Source organism: Triticum dicoccoides, chromosome 4A, assembly GCF_002162155.2.
Source record: "Triticum dicoccoides isolate Atlit2015 ecotype Zavitan chromosome 4A, WEW_v2.0, whole genome shotgun sequence".
Taxonomy (NCBI): domain Eukaryota; kingdom Viridiplantae; phylum Streptophyta; class Magnoliopsida; order Poales; family Poaceae; genus Triticum; species Triticum dicoccoides.
In genome coordinates this window covers 443,613,814-443,636,247 of record NC_041386.1, presented here as the reverse complement: position 1 = coordinate 443,636,247, position 22,434 = coordinate 443,613,814, and positions in this window count along the sequence as shown.

Below are 22,434 nucleotides of genomic sequence, written 5' to 3'. Positions count from 1 at the left end.
TGCTAACATTTGCAACTCAAAACAGGGGCTACGGATTAAGCGAAGATTGGCTAAGGACGAGGTAACGATGCGCGTGGGAAATGGTTCCAAAGTCTATGTGATCGCGGTCGGCACGCTACCTCTACATCTACCTTTGGGATTAGTTTTAGATCTGAATAATTGTTATTTGGTGCCAGCGTTGAGCATGAACATTATATCTGGATCTTGTTTGATGCGAGACGGTTATTCATTTAAATCAGAGAATAATGGTTGTTCTATTTATATGAGTAATATCTTTTATGGTCATGCACCCTTGAAGAGTGGTCTATTTTTGTTAAATCTCGATAGTAGTGATACACATATTCATAATATTGAAGCCAAAAGATGCAGAGTTGATAATGATAGTGCAACTTATTTGTGGCACTGTCGTTTAGGTCATATCGGTGTAAAGCGCATGAAGAAACTCCATACTGATGGAATTTTGGAACCACTTGATTATGAATCACTTGGTACTTGCGAACCATGCCTTATGGGAAAGATCAGTAAAACACCGTTCCCCAGAACTATGGAGCGAGCAACAGATTTGTTGGAAATCATACATACATATGTGTGTGGTCCGATGAATATTGAGGCTCGCTGTGGGTATCGTTATTTTCTCACCTTCACAGATGATTTAAGCAGATATGGGTATATCTACTTAATGAAACATAAGTCTGAAACATTTGAAAAGTTCAAAGAATTTCAGAGTGAAGTTGAAAATCATCGTAAAAAGAAAATAAAGTTTCTACGATCTGATCGTGGAGGAGAATATTTGAGTTACGAGTTTGGTCTTCATTTGAAACAATGCGGAATAGTTTCGCAACTCACACCACCCGGAACACCACAACATTATGGTGTGTCCGAACGTCGTAATCGTACTTTACTAGATATGGTGCGATCTATGATGTCTCTTACTGATTTACCGCTATCATTTTGGGGTTATGCTTTAGAGACGGCTGCATTCACATTAAATAGGGCACCATCGAAATCTTTTTAAACAAGGACTTATGAACTGTGGTTTGGCAAGAAACCAAAGTTGTCGTTTCTTAAAGTTTGGGGCTGCGATGCTTATGTGAAAAAGCTTCAACCTGATAAGCTCGAACCCAAATCGGAGAAATGTGTCTTCATAGGATACCCAAAAGAGACTGTTGGGTACACCTTCTATCATAGATCCGAAGGCAAGACTTTTGTTGCTAAATTTGGAATCATTCTAGAGAAGGAGTTTCTCTCGAAAGAAGTGAGTGGGAGGAAAGTAGAACTAGATGAGGTAACTGTACCTGCTCACTTATTGGAAAGTAGTTCATCACAGAAACTGGTTCCCTGTGACACCTAGACCAATTAGTGACAAAGTTAATGATGATGATCATCAACTTCAGATCAAGTTGTTACTGAACCTCGTAGGTCAACCAGAGTAAGATCCGCACCAGAGTGGTACAGTAATCCTGTTCTGGAGGTTATGTTCCTAGACCATGATGAACCTACAAACTATGAAGAAGCGATGGTGAGCCCAGATTCCGCAAAATGGCTTGAGGCCATGAAATCTAAGATGGGATCCATGTATGAGAACAAAGTGTGAACTTTGGTTGACTTGTCCGTTGATCGGCAAGCCATTTAAAATAAATGGATCTTCAAGAAGAAGACTGACGCTGACGGTAATGTTACTATCTATGAAGCTCGACTTGTTGCAAAAGGTTTTCGACAAGTTCAAGGGATTGACTATGATGAAACTTACTGCATTTTATGATTATGAAATTTGGCAAATGGATGTCAAAACTGCATTCCTGAATGGATTTATGGAAGAAGAGTTGTATATGATGCAACCGGAAGGTTTTGTCGATCCAAAGGGAGCTAACAAAGTGTGCAAACTCCAGCGATCCATTTATGGACTGGTGCAAGCCTCTCAGAGTTGGAATAAACATTTTGATAGTGTGATCAAAGCTTATGGTTTTATACAGAATTTTGGAGAAGCCTGTATTTACAAGAAAGTGAGTGGGAGCTCTGTAGCATTTCTGATATTATATGTGGATGACATATTGTTGATTGGAAATGATACAGAATTTCTGGATGGCATAAAAGGATATCTGAATAAGAGTTTTTCAATGAACGACCTTGGAGAAGCTGCTTATATATTGGGCATCAAGATCTATAGAGATAGATTGAGACGCTTAATTGGACTTTCACAAAGCACATACCTTGACAAAGTTTTGAAGAAGTTCAAAATGGATCAAGCAAACAAAGGGTTCTTGCCTGTGTTACAAGGTGTGAAGATGAGTAAGACTCAATGCCCGACCATTGCAGAAGCTAGAGAGGAAATGAAAGATGTTCCCTATGCTTCAGCCATAGGCTCTATCATGTATGCAATGCTGTGTACCAGACCTAATGTGTGCCTTGCTATTAGTTTAGCAGGGAGGTACCAAAGTAATCCAGGAGTGGATCACTGGACAGCGGTCAAGAACATCCTGAAATACCTGAAAAGGACGAAGGATATGTTTCTCATTTATGGAGGTGACAAACAACTCGTCGTAAATGGTTACGTCGATGCAAGCTTTGACACTGATCTGAACGATTCTAAATCGCAAACCAGATACGTGTTTTTATTAAACGGTGGGGCTGTCAGTTGGTGCGGTTTGAAACAAAGCGTCGTAGCAGGATCTACATGTGAAGCGGAGTACATAGCTGCTTCGGAAGCAGCAAATGAAGGAGTCTGGATGATGGAGTTCATATCCGATCTAGGTGTCATACCTAGTGCATCGGGTCCAATGAAATTCTTTTGTGACAATACTGGTGCAATTGCTTTGGCAAAGGAATCCAGATTTCACAACAGAACCAAGCACATCAAGAGACGCTTCAGCTCCATCCAGGATCAAGTCCAGGTGGGAGAATAGAGATTTGCAAGATACATGCGGATCTGAATGTTGCAGACCCGTTGACTAAGACTCTTCCACGAGCAAAACATGATCAGCACCAAGGCTACATGGGTGTTAGAATCATTACTTTGTAATCTAGATTATTGACTCTAGTGCAAGTGGGAGACTGAAGGAAATATGCCCTAGAGGCAATAATAAAGTTATTATTTATTTCCTTATATCATGATAAATGGTTATTATTCATGCTAGAATTGTATTAACCGGAAACATAATACATGTGTGAATACATAGACAAACAGAGTGTCACTAGTATGCTTCTACTTGACTAGCTCGTTAATCAGAGATGGTTATGTTTCCTAGCCATAGACAAAGAGTTGTCACTTGATTAACGGGATCACATCATTAGGAGAATGATGTGATTGACTTGACCCATTCCGTTAGCTTAGCACTTGATCGTTTAGTTTGTTGCTATTGCTTTATTCATGACTTATACATGTTCCTATGACTATGAGATTATGCAACTCCCGTTTACCGGAGGAACACTTTGTGTGCTACCAAACGTCACAACGTAACTGGGTGATTATAAAGGTGCTCTACAGGTGTCTCCAAAGGTACTTGTTGGGTTGGCGTATTTCGAGATTAGGATTTGTCACTCCGATTGTCGGAGAGGTATCTCTGCGCCCACTCGGTAATGCACATCACTATAAGCCTTGCAAGCAATGCAACTAATAAGTTAGTTGCGGGATGATGTATTACGAAACGAGTAAAGAGACTTGCCGGTAACGAGATTGAACTAGGTATTGAGATACCGACGATCGAATCTCGGGCAAGTAACATACCGATGACAAAGGGAACAACGCATGTTGTTATGCGGTTTGACCGATAAAGATCTTCGTAGAATATTTAGGAACCAATATGAGCATCCACGTTCCGCTATTGGTTATTGACAGGAGACGTGTCTCGGTCATGTCTACATAGTTCTCGAACCCGTAGGGTCCGCACGCGTAAAGTTAGATGACGGTTATATTATGAGTTTATATGTTTTGATGTACCGAAGATAGTCCGGAGTCCCAGATATGATCACGGACATGATGGGGAGTTTCAAAATGGTCGAGACGTAAAGATCGATATATTGGACGACTATGTTTGGACACCAGAAAGGTTCCGGAAGGTTTCGGGCATTTATCGGAGTACCAGGGGTTACTGGAACCACCCCCCCCCCGGAACTAATGGGCCTTGTTGGGCCTTAGTGGAGAGAGAGAGGGGCCGGCCAGGGCAAGAGGCGCGCCCCCTCCCCTTGAGTCCGAATAGGACAAGGAAGGGGGGCGGCGCCCCCCTTGCCTTCCCCTCTCCCACTCCTTCCTTCGCCCTCCTTGGATTAGGAAAGGGAGGGGCAAACCTACTTGGAGTAGGTTTCCCCCTCCTAGGGCGCACCACCCCCTTGGTCGGCCCTCTCCTCCCCCCTTTATATACGGAGGAGGGGGCACCCCATAGATACAACAATTGATCTTTTGATCTCTTAGCCATGTGCGGTGCGCCCCTCCACCAATAATCCACCTCGATCATATCGTAGCGGTGCTTAGGCGAAGCCCTGCGTCGGTAGAACATCATCATCGTCACCACGTCGTCGTGCTGACGAAACTCTCCCTCAACACTCGGTTGGATCAGAGTTCGAGGGACGTCATCGATTTGAACGTGTGCAGAACTCAGAGGTGCCATGTGTTCGGTACTTGATCGGTTGGATCGTGAAGACGTACGACTACATCGACCGCGTTGTCCTAACGCTTCCGCTTTCGGTCTATGAGGGTATGTGTACACACTCTCCGCTCTCGCTGCTATGCATCACCATGATCTTGCGTGTGCGTAGGAAATTTTTTGAAATTACTATGTTCCCCAACAATATGGTCAAGACATGATGCTAAATTTTATTGTATGAGATGATCATATTTGGTAACGGAGTTATCGGCAACTGGCAGGAGCCATATGGTTGTCGCTTTATTGTATGAATTGCAATCGCCATGTAATTGCTTTACTTTATCACTAAGCGGTAGCGATAGTCGTAGAAGCAATAGTTGGCGACATGACAATGATGCTTCAATGGAGATCAAGGTGTCAAGCCGCTGACGATGGTGATCATGACGGTGCTTTGGAGATGGAGATCAAAGGCACAAGATGGTGATGGCCATATCATATCACTTATATTGATTGCATGTGATGTTTATCCTTTATGCATCTTATTTTTCTTAGTTCGAAGGTAGCATTATGAGATGATCTCTCACTAAATTTCAAGGTATAAGTGTTCTCCCTAAGTATGCACCATTGCTACAGTTCGTCGTGCCGAGACACCACGTGATGATCGGGTGTGATAAGCTCTACGTTCACATACAATGGGTGCAAGCGTATGCAGATATGGCCTCGGAACACTGAGACCGAAAGGTCGAGCGTGAATCATATAGTAGATATGATCAACATAGTGATGTTCACCATTGAAAACTACTCCATCTCACGTGATGATCGCATATGGTTTAGTTGATATGGATCACGTGATCACTTAGATAATTAGAGGGATGTCTATCTAAGTGGGAGTTCTTAAGTAATTTGATTAATTGAACTTTAATTTATCATGAACTTAGTACCTGATAGTATTTTGCATGTCTATGTTGTTGTAGATAGATGGCCTGTGCTGTTGTTCCGTTGAATTTTAATGCGTACCTAGAGAAAGCTAAGTTGAAAGATGATGGTAGCAACTACACGGACTGGGTCCGTAAGTTGAGGATTATCCTCATTGCTGCATAGAAGAATTACGTCCTGAAAGCACCGCTAGGTCACAAACCCGCTGGAGGAGCAATGTCAGATGTTATGAACACCTGGCAGAGCAAAGCTGATGACTAGTCAATAGTTCAGTGTGCCATGCTTTACGGCTTAGAACCAGGACTTCAACGATGTTTTGAACGTCATGGAGCATATGAGATGTTCCAGGAGTTGGAAGTTAACATTTCAAGCAAATGCCCGGATTGAGAGATATGAAGTCTCCAATAAGTTCTACAGCTACAAAATGGAGGAGAATAGTTCTGTCAGTAAACATATACTCAGAATGTCTGGGTACCACAACCACTTGACTCGGCTGGGACTTAATCTTCCTGATGATAGTGTCATTGACAGAGTTCTTCAATCACTGCCACCAAGCTACAAGAGCTTCGTGATGAACTATAATATGCAAGGGATGGATAAGACGATTCCCGAGCTCTTCGCAATGCTAAAGGATGCAGAGGTACAAATCAAGAAGGAGCATCAAGTGTTGATGGTCAACAAGACCACCAGTTCAAGAAAAAGGGTAAAGGGAAGAAGGGGAACTTCAAGAAGAATGGCAAGCAAGTTGCTGCTCAAGTGAAGAAGCCCAAGTCTGTACCTAAGCCTGAGACTGAGTGCTTCTACTGCAAAGGGACTGGTCACTGGAAGCGGAACTGCCCCAAGTATTTGACGGAGAAGAAGGATGGCAAAGTGAAAGGTATATTTGATATACATGTTATTGATGTGTACCTTACTAATGCTCGCAGTAGCGCCTGCGTATTTTATATTGGTTTTGTTGCGAATATTTGCAACTCGAAACAGGGGCCACGGATTAAGCGAAGATTGCCTAAGGACGAGGTGACGATGCATGCGGGAAATGGTTCCAAAGTCGATGTGATCGCCGTCGGCACGCTACCTCTGCGTCTACCTTCCAGATTAGGTTTAGACCTAAATAATTGTTATTTGGTGCCAGCGTTGAGCATGAACATTATATCTGGATCTTGTTTGATCAGAGACGATATTCATTTAAATCAGAGAATAATTGTTGTTCTATTTATATGAATAATATCTTTTATGGTCATGCACCCTTGATGAGTGGTCTGTTTTTACTAAATCTTGATAGTAGTGATACACATATTCATAGTATTGAAGCCAAACGATATAAGTTTAATAATGATAGTGCAACTTATTTGTGGCACTACCATTTAGATCATATTGGTGTAAAGCGCATGAAGAAACTGCATGTTGATGGGCTTTTGGAATCACTTGATTATGAATCACTTGATGCTTGCGAACCATGCCTCATGGGCAAGATGACTAAGACTCCGTTCTCCGGAACAATGGAGCGAGCAATAGATTTATTGGAAATAATACATACTGATGTATGCGGTCTGATGAGTGTTGATGCTCACGGCGGGTATTGTTATTTTCTTACCATCACAGATGATTTGAGCAGATATGGGTATATTTACTTGATGAAACATATGTCTGAAACATTTGAAAAGTTCAAAGAATTTCAGAGTGAAGTGGAAAATCATTGTAACAAGAAAATTAAGTTTCTACGATCTGATCGTGGAGGTGAATATTTGAGTTATGAGTTTGGTCTTCATTTGAAACAATGCGGAATAGTTTCGCAACTCACGCCACCTGGAACACCACAACGTAATAGTGTGTCCGAACGTCATAACCGCACTTTATTAGATATGGTGCGATCTATGATGTCTCTCACTGATTTATCGCTATCGTTTTGGGTTATGCTTTAGAGACAGTTGCATTCACATTAAATAGGGCACCATCAAAATCCGTTGAGATGACACCTTATGAACTATGGTTTGGCAAGAAACCCAAGTTGTCATTTCTTAAAGTTTGGGGCTGCTATGCGTATGTGAAAAAGCTTCAACGTGATAAGCTCGAACCCAAATCGGAGAAATGTGTCTTCATAGGATACCCAAAGGAGACTGTTGGGTACACCTTCTATCATAGATCCGAAGGCAAGATATTTATTGCTAAGAATGGATCCTTTCTAGAGAAGGAGTTTCTCTCGAAAGAAGTGAGTGGGAGGAAAGTAGAACTTGACAAGGTAATTGTACCTACTCCCTTATTGGAAAGTAGTTCATCACTGAAATCAATTCCAGTGATTCCTACACCAGTAAGTGAGGAAGCTAATGATGATGATCATGAAACTTCTGATCAAGTTACTACCGAACCTTGTAGGTCAACCAGAGTAAGACCCACACCAGAGTGGTACGGTAATCCTGTTCTGGAGGTCATGTTACTTGACCATGACAAACCTATGAACCATGAGGAAGCGATGATGAGCCCAGATTCTGCAAAATGGCTTGAGGCCATGAATTCTGAGATGGGATCCATGTATGAGAACAAAGTGTGGACTTTGGTTGACTTGCCCGATGATCGGCAGGCCATAGACAATAAATGGGATCTTCAAGAAGAAGACTGACGCTGACGGTAATGTTACTGTCTACAAAGCTCGACTTGTTGAAACAGGTTTTCGACAAGTTCAAGGAGTTGACTATGATGAGACTTTCTCACCCATAGCGATGCTTAAGTCCGTCCGAATCATGTTGGCAATTGCCGCATTTTATGATTATGAAATTTGGCAAATGGATGTCAAAACTGCATTCCTTAATGGATATCTTAAAGAAGAGTTGTATATGATGCAACCAGAAGGTTTTGTCGATCCAAAAGGTGCTAACAAAGTGTGCAAGCTCCAGCGATCCATTTATGGACTGGTGCAAGCCTCTCAGAGTTGGAATATATGCTTTGATAGTGTGATCCAAGCATATGGTTTTATACAGACTTTTGAAGAAGCCTATATTTACAAGAAAGTGAGTGGGAGCTCTGTAGCATTTCCGATATTATATGCGGATGACATATTGCTGATCGGAAATGATATTGAATTTCTGAATAGCATAAAAGGATACTTGAATAAGAATATTTCAATGAAAGACCTCGGTGAAGCTGCTTATATATTGGGATCAAAATCTATAGAGATAGATCAAGACGCTTAATTGTACTTTCGCAAAGCACATACCTTGATAAAGTTTTGAAGAAGTTCAAAATGGATCAAGCAAAGAAAGGGTTCTTGCATGTATTACAAGGTGTGAAGTTGAGTCAGACTCAATGCCTGACCACTGCAGAAGATAAAGAGAAAATTAAAGTCATTTTGTATGCTTCAGCCATAGGTTTTATCATGTATGCAATGTTGTGTACCAGACCTGATGTGTGCCTTGCTATTAGTTTAGCAAGGAGGTACCGAAGTAATCTAGGAGTGGATCACTGGACAGCGGTCAAGAACATCCTGAAATACCTGAAAAGGACTAAGGATATGTTCCTTGTTTATGGAGGTGACAAAGAGCTCATCGTAAATGGTTACGTCGATGCAAGCTTTGACACTGATCTGGATGAATCTAAGTCACAAACCTGATACGTATTTTTATTAAATGGTGGAGCTGTCAGTTCGTGCAGTTCCAAGCAAAGCGTCGTGGCAGGATCTACATGTGAAGCAGAGTAGATAGCTACTTCAGAAACAGAAAATGAAGGAGTCTGGATGAAGGAGTTCATATACGATCTAGGTGTCATACCTAGTGCATCGGGTCCAATGAAAATCTTTTGTGACAATACTGGTGCAATTGCCTTGGCAAAGGAATCCAGATTTCACAAGAGAACCAAGCACATCAAGAGATGCTTCGATTCCATCCGCGATAAAGTCAAGGAGGGAGACATAGAGATTTGCAAGACACATACGGATCCGAGTGTTGCAGACCCGTTGACTAAGCCTCTCTCACGAGCAAAACATGATCAGCACTAAGACTCCATGGGTGTTAGAATCATTACAATGTAATCTAGATTATTGACTCTAGTGCAAGTGGGAGATTGAAGGAAATATGCCCTGGAGGCAATAATAAAGTTGTTATTTATATTTCCTTATATCATGATAAATGTTTATTATTCATGCTAGAATTGTATTAACCGGAAACTTAGTACATGTGTGAATACATAGACAAACAGAGTGTCACTAGTATGCCTCTACTTGACTAGCTCGTTGATCAAAGATGGTTAAGTTTCCTAGCCATGGACAAAGAGTTGACATTTGATGAACGGGATCACATCATTAGAGAATGATGTGATTGACTTGACCCATCCGTTAGCTTAGCACGATGATTGTTTAGTTACTGCTATTGCTTTCTCCATAACTTATACATGTTCCTATGACTATGAGATTATGCAACTCCTGAATACTGATGGAACACTTAGTGTGCTATCAAACGTCACAACGTAACTGGGTGACTATAAAGATACTCTACAGGTGTCTCCGATGGTGTTTGTTGAGTTGGCATAGATCGAGATTCAGATTTGTCACTCCATGTATCGGAGAGGTATCTCTGGGCCCTCTCGGTAATGCACATCACTATAAGCCTTGCAAGCAATGTGACTAATGAGTTAGTTACGGGATGTAGTATTACGGAATGAGTAAAGAGACTTGCCGGTAACGATATTGAACTAGGTATGATGATACCGACGATCGAATCTCGGGCAAGTAACATACAGATGACAAAAGGAACAACATATGTTGTTATGCGGTTTGACCGATAAAGATCTTCGTAGAATATGTAGGAACCAATATGAGCATCCAGGTTCCGCTATTGGTTATTAACCGGAGATGAGTCTCGATCATGTACACATAGTTCTCGAACCCGTAGGGTCCGCACGCATAATGTTCAGTGATGATCGGTATTATGAGTTTATGTGTTTTGATGTACCAAAGGTTGTTCGGAGTCCCGGATGTGATCACAGGCATGACGAGGAGTCTTGAAATGGTCGAGTCATAAAGATCAATATATTGGATGACTATGTTTGCACATTGGATTAACTACTTTCCAATAGGGGAGCAGGTACAGTTACCTCATCAAGTTCTACTTTCCTCCCACTCACTTCTTTCGAGAGAAACTCTTCTCTAGAAAGGATCCATTCTTAGCAACGAATATCTTGCCTTTGGATCTGTGATAGAATATGTACCCAACAGTCTCCTTTGGGTATCCTATGAAGACACATTTCTCTGATTTGGGTTCGAGCTTATCAGGTTGAAGCTTTTTCACATAAGCATCGCAGCCCCAAACTTTAAGAAATGACAACTTGGGTTTCTTGCCAAACCACAGTTCATATGATGTCGTCTCAACGGATTTCGATGGTGCCCTATTTAATGTGAATGCAGTTGTCTCTTAAGCATAACCCCAAAACGATAGTGGTAAATCAGTAAGAGACATCATAGATCGCACCATATCTAATAAAGTGCGGTTACAACATTCGGACACACCGTTACGTTGTGGTGTTATATGTGGCGTGAGTTGCGGAACGATTCTGCATTGTTTCAAATGAAGACCAAACTCATAACTCAAATATTCACCTCCACAATCAGATCGTAGGAACTTAATTTTCTTGTTACGATGATTTTCCACTTCACTCTGAAATGTTTCAGACTTATGTTTCATCAAGTAGATATACCCATACCTGCTCAAATCATCTGTGAAGGTCAGAAAATAACGACACCTGCCACGAGCATCAACACTCATCGGACCGCATACATCAATATGTATTATTTCCAATAAGTCTGTTGCTTGTTCCATTGTTCCGGAGAACGGAGTCTTAGTCATCTTGCCCATGAGGCATGGTTCACAAGCATCAAGTGATTCATAATCAAGTGATTCCAAAAATCCATCAGCATGGAGTTTCTTCATGCTCTTTACACCAATATGACCTAAACGGCAGTGCCACAAATAAGTTGCACTATCATTATTAAACTTATATCTTTTTGCTTCAATACTATGAATATGTGTGTCACTACTATCAAGATTTAGTAAAAATAGACCACTCATCAAGGGTGCATGACCATAAAAGATATTACTCATATAAATAGAACAACCATTATTCTCTGATTTAAATGAATAACCATCTCGCATCAAACAAGATCCAGATATAATGTTCATGCTTAATGTTGGCACCAAATAACAATTATTCAGGTCTAAAACTAATCCCGAAGGTAGATGTAGAGGTAGCATGCCGACGGCGATCACATCGACTTTGGAACCATTTCCCACGTGCATCGTCACCTCGTCCTTAGCCAATCTTTGCTTAATCCGTAGCCCCTGTTTCGAGTTGCAAATATTAGCAACAGAACCAGTATCAAATACCCGGGCGCTACTGCGAGCATTAGTAAGGTACACATCAATAACATGTATATCAAATATACCTTTCACTTTGCCATCCTTCTTATCCGCCAAATACTTGGGGAAGTTCCGCTTCTAGTGACCAGTCCCTTTGCAGTAGAAGCACTCAGTCTCAGGCTTAGGTCCAGACTTGGGCTTCTTCACTTGAGCAGCAACTTGTTTGCTATTCTTCTTGAAGTTCCCCTTCTTCCCTTTGCCCTTCTTCTTGAAACTGGCGTCTTGTTGACCATCAACACTTGATGCTCCTTCTTGATTTCTACCTCAGCAGCCTTTAGCATCGCAAAGAGCTCGGGAATTATCTTATCCATTCCTTGGATATTATAGTTCATCACGAAGCTTTTGTAGCTTGGTGGCAGTGACTGAAGAACTCTGTCAATGACACTATCAACCGGAAGATTAACTCCCAGCTGAGTCAAGTGATTGTGGCACCCGGACATTCTGAGTATGTGCTCACTGACAGAACTATTCTCCTCCATTTTGCAGCTGTAGAACTTATTGGAGACTTCATATCTCTCAATCCGGGCATTTGCTTGAAATATTAACTTTAACTCCTGGAACATCTCATATGCTCCATGATGTTCAAAACGTCGTTGAAGTACCGGTTCTAAGCCGTAAAGCATGGCACACTAAACTATCGAGTAGTCATCAGCTTTACTCTGCCAGGTGTTCATAACATCTGGAGTTGCTCGTGCAGCAGGTTTGGCACCTAGCGGTGCTTCTAGGACGTAATTCTTTTGTGCAGCAATGAGGATAATCCTCAAGTTACGGACCCAGTCCGTGTAGTTGCTACCATCATCTCTCAACTTAGCTTTCTCTAGGAACGCATTAAAATTCAACGGAACGACAACACGGCCTGTTTATCTACAACAACATAGACATGCAAAATACTATCAGGTACTAAGTCCATGATAAATTAAAGTTCAATTAATCATATTACTTAAGAACTCCCACTTAGATAGACATCTCTCTAATCATCTAAGTGATCACATGATCCATATCAACTAAACCATGTCCGATCATCACGTGAGATGGAGTAGTTTTCAATGGTGAACATCACTATGTTGATCATATCTACTCTATGATTCACGCTCGACCTTTCGGTCTTAGTGTTTCGAGGCCATATCTGCATATGCTAGGCTCGTCAAGTTTAACCCCGAGTATTCTGCTTGTGCAAAACTGGCTTGCACCCATTGTATGTGAACGTAGAGCTTATCACACCCGATCATCACGTGGTGCCTCGGCACGACGAACTGTAGCAACGGTGCATACTCAGGGAGAACACTTGTACATTGAAATTTAGTGAGAGATCATCTTATAATGCTACCGCCGTACTAAGCAAAATAAGGTGCATAAAGGATAAACATCACATGCAATCAATATAAGTGATATGATATGGCCATCATCATCTTGTGCCTTTGATCTCCATCTCCAAAGCACCGTCATGATCACCATCGTCACCGGATTGACACCTTGATCTCCATCGTAGCATCGTTGTCGTCTCGCCAACTATTGCTTCTACGGCCATCGCTACCGCTTAATGATAAAGTAAAGCAATTACATGGCGATTGCATTTCATACAATAAAGCGACAACCATATGGCTCCTGCCAATTGCCGATAACTGTGTTACAAAACATGATCATCTCATACAATAATTTATATAATCACGTCTTGACCATATCACATCACAACATGCCCTGCAAAAAAAAGTTAGACGTCCTCTACTTTGTTGTTGCAAGTTTTACATGGCTGCTATGGGCTTAGCAAGAACCGTTCTTACCTATGCAAGTTTTATGTGGCTGCTATAGTGATTGCTTTTTGATCTTCAGAAAGAACCCTATTCATTGAATCCGATTCAACTAAAGTTGGAGAAACTGACACCCGCCAGCCACCTGTGTGCAAAGCATGTCGGTAGAACCAGTCTCATGAATGCGGTCATCGAATGTCGGTCCGGGCCGCTTCATCCAATAATACCACCAAATTAAGAAACCACTAGTGATGGCAAGCAATATGTATATAACCACGCCCAAAACTCCTTTGTGTTCTACTCGTACATATAACATCTACGCATAGACCCGGCTCTGATACCACTGTTGGGAAATGCAGTATTTCAAAAAATTCCTACGATCACGCAAGATCTATGTAGAGATGCATAGCAATGAGAGGGGAGAGTGTGTCTACATACCCTCATAGACCAAAAGCGGAAGCGTTAAGTAACGCGGTTGATGTAGTCGAACGTCTTTGCAATCCAACTGATCAAGTACCAAATGCACGACTCGTCCGCGATCTGCACACGTTCAGCTTGGTGATGTCCCTCGAACTCTAGATCCAGCTGAGACCGAGGGACAGTTTCATCAGCATGACGGCGGGTTGACGGTGATGATGAAGTTACCGACGCAGGGCTTCGTCTAAGCACTACGACAATATGACCGAGGTGGAAATCCGTGGAGGGGGGCACCGCACACGGCTAAGAGATCAACTTGTGTGTATATGGGATGCCCCCTCCACCATATATAAAGGAGTGGACGAGGGGAGGTCCGGCCTCCTATGGCGTGCCCCAAGGGGGGATTCCTAATCCTAGTAGGAGTAGGTTTCCCCCCTTCCCTAGTTGGAGTAGGAGAAGAAGGAAGAGGGAGAGGGAGAGAAGGAAAGGGGGGCCGGCCCCCCTCCCAATTCGGATTGGGCTTGGGGGGTGCGTGCCTCCCACTTGGCCGCCTCCTCCTCTTTCCCACCATGGCCCATTAAGGCCCATTAACTCCCTGGGGGGGTTCCGGTAACCCTCCAGTACTCCGAAAAATGCCTGAACCTATCTGAAACCTTTCCGGTGTCCAAACATAGCCTTCCAATATATCAATCTTTATGTTTCGACCATTTTCAGACTCCTCGTCATGTCCGTGATCACATCCGGGACTCCGAACTATCTTCGGTACATCAAATCACATAACTCATAATACATATCATCATCGAACGTTAAGCATGCGGACCCTATGGGTTCGAGAACTATGTAGGCATGACTGAGACTCATCTCCGGTCAATAACCAATAGCGGAACCTGGATGCTCATATTGGTTCCTACATATTCTACGAAGATCTTTATCGGTCAAACCGCATAACAATGTACGTTTGTTCCCTTTGTCATCAGTATGTTACTTGCCCGAGATTCGATCGTCGGTATCATCATACCTAGTTGAATCTCGTTACCGGCAAGTCTCTTTACTCGTTCCGTAATGCAACATCCCGCAATTAACTCATTAGTCACATTGCTTGCAAGGCTTATAGTGATGTGCATTGCCGAGAGGGCCCAGAGATACCTCTCCGACAATCGGAGTGACAAATCCTAATCTCGATTTATGCCAACTCAACAAACACCATCGGAGACACTTGTAGAGCATCTTTATAATCACCCAGTTACGTTGTGACGTTTGATAGCACACTAAGTGTCCCTCCGGTATTCGGGAGTTGCATAATCTCATAGTCATAGGAACATGTATAAGTTATGGAGAAAGCAATATCAATAAACTAAACGATCATAGTGCTAAGCTAACGAATCGGTCAAGTCAATCACATCATTCTCTAATGATATGATCCCGTTCATCAAATGATAACTCATGTCTATGGCTAGGAAACTTAACCATCTTTGATTAACGAGCTAGTAAAGTAGAGGCATACTAGTGACACTCTGTTTGTCTATGTATTCACACATGTACTAAGTTTCCGGTTAATACAATTCTAGCATGAATAATACACATTTATCATGATATAAGGAAATATAAATAACAACTTTATTATTGCCTCTAGGGCATATTTCCTTCAGTACTTGCATTATAGCTTGTCAAACCGATGCCATCAAGTACATGTTGCATAGGCCAATTCTTAGTGGTAGAATTGGCAAATGGACTTATGCTTTAATTGAATATGATTTGGCTTATGAATCTCTGAAATCCATGAAAGGCCAAATCATTGCTAATTTTATTGTTGAGCATCGGATTAATAACAAACAAGATATTGATATGAACCTTGTTTTATTAGTACCATGGCAATTATATTTTGATGGTTCAGTTTGTAGCAGTGGCCATGGTGTTGGTATTGTTTATATATCTCCTCATGGTTGCTGTTTTTGAAGCCTCATGCCGCTTAGAATATTTTTGCACAAATAATCAAGCCGAATATGAAGCCTTGTTGTTCGGTTTAGAGATGTTGCTTGCCATAGGTGCTACACATATTGAGGCTTTTGGTGATTCATTATTAGTAGTGCAACAAATATCCAAAGACTTTCAATGTTTTGATGAATCACTTAATATTTATCTTGATAAATGTCTAGATATAATTTCTGTTTTGGATTATTTTAGCATTGCTCATATATCAAGACATGACAATTGGAAAGCAAATGAGTTGGAACAACAAGCATCCGGCTATCATGTTGATCGTGGCATGTTTCATATTTCTGAAAGAAAGCTGATGTCTAGTCTTGCCAACATAGGGGAGGACGAACCGGAGCCCACCGTTTCGGCCACTAATCAAATATTCAATGCAGGAGAAAATCAAGACTGGAGAAAACCCATCATTGATTATTTGTGTGATCCTAGTAGAAGGATGGACAGGGCTGTTCGGCGTATGGCTTTCAAATACACAATGAGAGATGATGGTCTTTGTCGCCGAACGGTTGATGATGTTCTTTTAAAATGCTTGGACGAGGACCAAGCGAGAGTTGATATGGGAGAGGTTCATGAAGGTATTTGTGGCACTCATCAGTCGGCTCCCAAGATGAAATGGTTGCTACGACGTGCTGGGTTTTATTGGCCGACAATGATTAATGATTTCTTCAGATATTACAAAGGGTGTGAGGCTTGTCAAAAATTTGGTGATATTCAATTGGCTCGTGCTGCTATGTTACATCGTATTGTCAAGCCCTGGCCATTTAGAGGACGGGGCTTAGATTTTATCGGACAAATTCACCCGTCTTCCTCAAAAGGGCATCGGTTCATGTTGGTGGCAACCGATTATTTCACTAAATGGTCTGAGGAAGTACCTCTCAAGAACATGACGCATACGGAGGTAATTAAATTCATAACCGAGCACATTATTCGTAGATTCGGCATTCCTCAAACGTTGACTACAGATCAAGGCTCATCTTTCATGTCACACCAAGTCAGAGAATTTGCTGAATCTTATAACATAAAGTTGCTCAATTCCTCTCCATATTATGCCCAAGACAATGGACAAGCTGAGTCTAGCAAGAAAAAGATTGAGGATAATCCGAGGAGATGGCATGAGTTGTTGTTTGAAGCTTTGTGGGCACATAGGATCTCAAGGCATGGTGCTATGAAGGTGACTCCATATGAGCTAGTATATTGTCAAGAGGTTGTTTTACCGGTGGAAGTAAATTTGAATGCTTTGAGAATAGCCAAACAAAATGATTTATTGGCAGTAGACTTTTATAACTTGATGATGGACAATATTAATGAGGTTGCTGATAAACAGGCTGCTTTGAAGGCCATAGAGAGGGACAAGTTGAGGGTAGCAAGAGCTTACAATAAGAAAGTTAAGTTGAAGAATTTTCAAGTTGGCGATCTCGTCTGGAAAGTGATTCTACTGATTGGTTCAAGAGATAGAAAATTCGGGAAGTGGTCTCCAAGTTGGGAAGGTCCTTTGAGGATCACAAGAGTAGTTTCTGAAAATTCATATTTGGTGGAATCCATACAAGGGGCATTGTTACCTCGAGCTCTCAATGGCAAGTACTTGAAGAAATACCACCCGAGTGTGTGGCAGAAGCCTAAAGTCGGCAATGGCCGATATACGATTATCGCCCTTAGCACAAACATGGCAGATACATAATTATTGCCCTGAGAAAAAAATGGCCGATGGAGTGTTGACATCGTCCTTAGAACAAACAAGGTACAAGTTATTTTTCGGCACACAAGCTTTGCCCAAAAATAGGGGGGGGGGATGTGTTGACACCAGATTTTGGCATGGTAAAAAACACAATTAAGATGGCCTCAAATGGAAAAGTGCTCAAAGTGAGAACGTTACGTAACATCAAAAGGAGAAACTTTGGTATTTGGGCCATAGCCAACCGATCTCATCTCTAAGGCAGAAGTTGTGTTCGAAGTACTGAGCTTTTGTATTCAGAACGCTATTCGGCTGATTACGCCCCCAATAGGGCCTCATATGGAAAAATGATCTACACGAATTGTCTTCGTCTCGTCGAGGCAATTGATTCTGATATATAAATCGTCTCAATCCGAGTTCGTATGCAAAAGTTAGAGACAATTCAGTGCAGACCGAACCTAAACGGAAATATGACGCGAGGTACCAGGCACCCTGTCTGATGAGTCGCGTGAGTTATTCGGCCTTTGCCGGCTGAATGAAGCTTGCCGGGATGGAGACCTTGCCAGCGTGGAAAGCTTTCCGCGGTGGATACCTTGCTGGCGTGGAAGCTTGCCGTGGTAGAAACCTTGCCGGGGTGAAACTTTGCCGCAGTGAAAGCTTGCCGGGTAGAAACCTTGCCGGTGTGGAAAGCTTGCCGGGGTGGAGGCTGTCAGAGTCAATCCGACCAGAAGTTGGAGATTGGCTCGAAAGGTTATTCAGATGACCTCAGATGAAAAAATGTTCTACTCGGAAGTTGTGCTTATCATCGAAACGGTAAACTTTGCTTTTGGAGTCATTATCATCTGAGATAGTATAGAGCCTGCAGAGTTGTTGCAAGACTCGGACAGCCAAGAAAACTGCATGACCAAATCCGACTGGAAGTTAAAGATGACCTCGCAAAATATTGAAGATGACCTCATTGGGAAAAATGATCAACAAGAGAGTTTTTCATCTCGTCGAGGCACCCAAATTTGGTATTTTGATCTTCTCAATCGAAGGTCATATAAAAATTCCACGGCCTGTGCAAGAAACAAGACAGAAGTTTGGGCCAGATTCGGGTTGAATCCGAGTTGGATTGGAATTAGAATTGTAGGATGTGAATTGATGTAATTTTATTGTAAGGAAAGTCTAGATGAATCCTTTACTTGTACGGGAAGTCGAGACGCCTCTTATATATGTTGGGGGTGACGGCCGATTGAATAACACACAATCGAGCAAATCAATATACTACTTTTTCATCTACGTTTTATCTCTCCACCGTTTTTCTCTCTCGTTCTTCGTTGTGTTCTCGAGTTTGAGAGCTGCGAATCCCAAGGCTCTAGGGGCGAGAGAATCGACCTAGGGTAGCCCATTGCCGCTGCACTCCCTGACGAGGCCCCTCTTGGGTGTGCGGGGTTTCGGGTCTAAAAAGCACCCGCCGACTGTCTTGCGTATCGCCCTGTCGGTCGGGTCTCCTTCGACGTGAGCTGCAGTGCATCACCCCCGGTGTCGAGGGTACACGTGACGTGTTCGTGTGTCAACAGTGCCTAGCACAAGAGAACATGGTCTTAGCTGTGTGCGGCGCCCCCTCCACCTTTTACACCCTCAGTCATATTTTCATAGTGCTTAGGCGAAGCCCTGTGGAAATAGCTTCATCATCACCGTCACCACATCGTCGTGCTGCCGGAACTCATCCACTACCTCGCCATCTTGCTGGATCAAGGAGGTAGAGGACGCCATCGAGCTAAACGTGTGCTGGACGCGAAGGTGTTGTACGTTCCGTACTCGATCGGTTGGATCGCGAAGAAGTTCGACTACATCAACCGTGTTACTAAACGCTTCCACTTACAATCTACGAGGGTACGTAGACACACTCTTCTCTCTCGTTGCTATGCATCTCCATGGATAGATCTTGCATGTGCATACAAATATTTTTTGTTTTTCATGCAATGGTTCCCAACATCGACCAGGGGCCGCAACGGTTATGTGTGCTTTATGGGCATGTCTGTGCAAGTGTTAGGTTTGTGTGTGCGCATTGACGTGGTTACGGGTATATATTTGGTAATGTTTGAGCACTTGACACACAAGGGGAATTGAAAGTGAGGAGTCAATGCATCATCCGCCCTCAACCACTTCGAGATGCACGACGTGCGCTTTTGACTCATGTACCGCAATGCCCCGAACCGCACCAACCCGGGCAACATGGCACATGAATCCAACTACAGCCTTCTCTCCATCAAAAGATTACTACCACGCCAACCGCGCGAGTGAACGACGTGTTCGTGCTCGTCGATCAGCACCAGCTATCGGCCCTCCCCTCCTCGGAGCAGGAACCGTGGGCAAAGAATCTGTATACTCGCCGCGTGAAAGTTGGGAGCTAACACACAGGCAAGATGTGTGTCATAAGCCATCTTGGTCTTCTATATAACAAGATAAGGAGTCCTTGCCCGTATGGGAATATGATAGAAGGACATAATAAAAATGAGGATATTGCTAAGGGGAGACTGCACTAAAGCAAGCCTACCAACAGTGCTAAGCATTATCAGTTGCCAATAAGCACACCTAGTTTCATTTTTTCTTGTTTTCAAACAGTTTCCAATCTTTATGTTTAATACTTAATTTTTAAAGTGTGATACCTAAATATTTCATAGGTAAGTCGCCCACTTGACAAGTAAAAATCTCTCTATTAACTATCTCTCTCTTCTCTGTGTGTGTGTCTATGCGCGTGTAGCTTCACCAAAGAGGGAAATTCACTCTTGAGGAAGTTAATTTTGAAACCAAACATTTGTTCAAAAGCACATAATGATTTTAAGATTTTAAGCACTAGAAATATCAGCATGCAGGAGGAAAACCGTGTCATTTACATACTGCAACATATTCGCCCCTCCTTCTCTGGTTTTCTCTAGCACCCCCTAACAACCCCATTACCCCAATATTTTTGCATTATCCATATTAATAGCAGGGCATATGCTTCTAAATCAAAATTAAAGGGGACATGGAATCTTCATGTCTTAATCCTTTAATAAAAGTATTAAAATAAGGACTTGCATAGTCATTAACTTCTGTTCCAACATGGTCCCAATAATCCAGTCATTCCATCTATCTGGGAATCCTTTCAAGGAGAGCATCTTAGGAACAAAAGACCATCTGATTTTATCATATGCTTTCTCCAAGTCAACTTTGAAAAGAATAGTACTCTGTTTTTTTAACATGCATAGTATCGGTAGCCTCATGCAAAATTATGACATCTTTCATAATATACATGTCTTTAGTAAAAGCAGTTTGTATAGGGGGGATTGAAGAGCCCACCACCTCACTAAGTTTGTTTATGAGAATCTTAGTGGAAATTTTATAACTAACATTAAGTAAACATATAAGTCTTCATATTTCCTTTTTCCTTGGCTTCTTTTGTTTTAGGGATAAAGTAATAATGTCATCGTTCAGCCTAGCAATGTTGATATTATCTCTATGGAAATCATCAAGCATCCATTTTATCAAACTCTAGAATTTCTGGTAAAACTCTATGAGAAAACCATCAGGCTATTACGTTCCATAGAACATGCAGCTTTACGTAACTCTTCCATTGTCTCTAATAAGCTTGTCAACATCCTGAGCTGAAATTCTATCAGCCAAGTGACTACTATCAAATGAGCATAAAATGTGAGTTCACATGGGGGGAAATGAAGAATATCTCATATGCAGATTAACTTCTCAAATATCAGAATTACTCTTAATTAAGAGCGAATAAAGAGTTAGTGCCAATCACACAACACTATCAGTATTTCTTCAACGAATTCTAACAAAAGAATCGATCACTACCTCTTCTTCCTCCTGTTCACCGCCGGCCGCCCATCTCTACGTGCGGATTAGAATTTAGAAGCGAAACAGAGCAATGTAGTACATACACATACACTCTGCTTCTTCCTCCTGTTCACCGCCGGCCGTCCATCTCTACGTGCGGATTAGGATGTCCTCGAGGGAGATGTCGAGGGAGAGTTGGTGGTGGAGTGACCCGGCGGGGCTGGGCGATGGCGTGGGCGTGGTCTCGGCGCGGCACATCGGGCAGCTGGTGTTGCCGGCGCGGAGCCAGGTGTCGATGCAGTCCGCGTGGAAGTAGTGCAGGCACTCCGGCAGCACCCTCACCGCCTCGCCGTCCGCGAAGTCCGCAAGGCACACCGGGCACGTCGGCTCGCTCCACTCCTCGTCCTTCCGGTACCGGCACACCACCGGCTTCGCCACCAGCTGCACCCGCGACGACGAGCTCAGGTCGCCCACGCTCTCTTCCGGCTGCTGTTCATGCTGCCGCGCCGTGGCACCTCGCCGGCGGCTGCGCCTGCGGATCCTCTCGCCGTTGCAGCAGCTGACGAGGATGCAGTGGTGCAGAAGGAGCACCAAGGCCACGGACATCACCACCAGGAGGCCGATGAACACCGGCGACCTGTACGTGGACGAGCTCATGTTGAACCACTTCATGTGATGTGTGTACCTACGTACTACCTAGGCTAGGAAGCTCCGATCGAGGTGGAATGAGCCATGGACGGAACATTAATCGGTCGACAGATGCAAGCTACCGGACAACCCGAGAGCGACGATGGTTACGAAGCTGCACGGTCGATAGTCGATGCGCGTCGCTGATGCCACTGATGGCGACCTGCATCTGTTCCCTTGTG